The sequence below is a fragment of the Paramisgurnus dabryanus genome, chromosome 3 (genome assembly GCF_030506205.2).
Source record: "Paramisgurnus dabryanus chromosome 3, PD_genome_1.1, whole genome shotgun sequence".
In the NCBI taxonomy this organism is placed as follows: Eukaryota; Metazoa; Chordata; class Actinopteri; order Cypriniformes; family Cobitidae; genus Paramisgurnus; species Paramisgurnus dabryanus.
The window spans coordinates 48910158-48912921 of NC_133339.1; positions in this window are offsets into that span (position 1 = coordinate 48910158).

A 2764-nucleotide genomic window follows, 5' to 3' on the forward strand; every position below is an offset into this window, starting at 1 on the left:
TCGTAAGTCGGTATATGGTTAAATGACTCATTACATGACGAATGAAGACTCTCTCGCCCGCCCCTACCGTCTATAGGAAGAATACCCCACTTGCAAGTTCGCTGTATCCGACCCGGTGTCCTTCAGTCTCGTATAGTCTTAGATATAGAACGCATTTACTCCCAGACACTAGGGGGAGCTAGTAGAGAAATAATACTCAGACTTGCCTTGTGTGCCTTTAACCTTCAGGGCAGCCAGAACCATAGATATGTATATAAAGGCTAGATGGCTCGTCCGCGCTGATGGCCAATTGAGTGGAACGTCCGCATTTTGGCGGCCATCTTAGGACAGGGCGCTCGCTCACTCGTAGCATTGAGTTTTAATGATGCAGGTACTTTTAAATGACCATAACTTGCTTAATTTTTTACCGATTTTCAAACGGATTGGTTTGTTATAAACGTCAAAGATGTACCTATGACACTGAATACGTATACTAAAAATAAATAAAAAATTCATGAAACATGTTAAAGCATCCAGAATTATAGCCACGTTAATAACGTTTGTAAAAAAACAAACTGTTTGTAAATCCGTCAAGAATTCAGCAAGTTACGAGCATTTTAGTTGGCGTATGTCACTCACCTTCCGTCCACAGCAGCAGGGAGCAGCACTATGGCAGCACTGACCTAAGATGGCCGCCAAGTGACGACACAGCTGACTCCGCCTTGAGCCATCTAGCCTTTATATACATATCTATGGCCAGAACTGTGTCTGTTTGTCTCAGGGAGACAGGGAGAGAAAACAAAATCATATTAGCGAAGGGGCCGTTTGCATGTAAAGAAAGTGTCACACAGGTGTTTTAATATCTGCTCGGTTCCAGACAGGCTAGCTATAGTATCTTAAATTGTATGCGTTATTTGACTGGTAGCCAGTGTAAAGATGCCAAAATTGGGCTTATGTGTTCACACTTCTTAGAACGACTAGCTGAAGCTTGTTTACCTGATTTGCATGGAATCCCCCAAATAATGGATTTACAAAAGTCTATTCTAGAGGTCATAAAAGCGTGGATAAGCGTCTTTGCATCTGATGCAGACAGCATATGGCATATTTTTTTCGATATTTCTAAGATGGAAGGATGCTGTCCGGCAGACATTGGAGATATTACTATCTAATAAATTGCTGTCGAACACCACACCTAAGTTCTTAACCATGGAAGATGGCACCATCACTGTAAAAAAATAATTGTTGGCTCAATTAATTATTTTTTAGTAACTAGTTCCACAGAAATTTTACGTTAACTCAATTTCTGTCTCCAAAGTGTTACGTGGATTGTTGTTTTTTAGTTGGCCCAAACTTGACTCAAATATAAAAAAGTATGTTTGCTCAACACGCTTTATAGTTCATTCAACTAAAATGTTTTAATCAGTTGAATCTTTAAAAACTTACAGCAAAGACTCTGTCAATTAAAATTTAAGTATTTACTCAATGTTTTATGTGTTACTTCAATTTATATTTATAATTTGGGAATTTTTAATAAACTTTTTAAAATTATTTATCAAATAATTTATGCTTATGTTGTTAACAAAATTATTAACTTCAGTCACATAAAAACAAAAGCTTTATTCACTTATTCACTTTTCATACAGACTGAACATACAGAATTAAGTCTTCTCTAAATAGAGGGCATAAAACAAGTCCAAAAAGCACTCCAACGTCAGTCAGAACATCTGCAGGGCCATTTAGGAGAACTTCGAGAAGACAGTCTTGCCATGTATCCCTCTGGTCTGCCTCTCCACATCAACACCGCTCTGGTTTGATAAACAGAGGAATATAAATACATACATATACATAAATACGTGTTTAATATAATAAAGCTTGATGGTGAAAGGCTTTATTCCCTAAAATAACATTAACGTTAGGCCAAATTTCCCTCAGACATCACACGTAATTAAATTCGGACAGGGCTTATCACTGACTAAAATACTGACATCTCTTAACATATGAGTGCTATTGTTTCGTCTCAAAATGCATGCCAGTATTGTATTTTATAAGGTTTGTTTGTAACCCAATTATAATTAAGACCGAGTCCTAAACCCTGTCCGGTAAACCAACCCTATATCCAGGCTATCTTAACTAATATACCTCCACTTTACCTCGGACACATAACATAACACATCTTTATCTTTACAAAAAGGTCGAGTATTTGCGTCTTTGCCAATTAATATAGTCTAAAATTAACATTTATTTACAACCACTTACCTGACGTGAACTTGAGGAAACGGCTGATGACTTGTGTCATTGTGTAAAACAGTGAGTGATTCCGGCTGTTACGTGCGAATTGATCTCAGATGAAATGACCTGTGATACAGATCCTAAGACATTTTAAATTCAAAACACACGCGCACATACAAACATACAGTACACACACGCACGCACACAGGTATATTTAAAAGTTTTATTTAAGATTGTTATGATATTGGGACTATTTCTCCATCCGCTCAAGAGTTCAAATTCGCAGGCAGGATGCAGTCCAGTTATAACAAATGTGAAAGATATGAAACATCACTCAACAGCAATATCAATTAAGTGCAATCCTTAAATATGATTTAAAATATAACCTTTCAGTATTAAGTATAAGGAATTAAAATGAATTAAATCACATGTTTAAACGCCACAGAGATATCAGAGCCAGCAGTCGATTTATGATGGGCTTGCCGAGGCGAGGCTGCGCTGGGCGGGGTGTGAGCGCTTAAGTGTCGGTGATTCTCTGGAGCTCATCTGGAGCTCA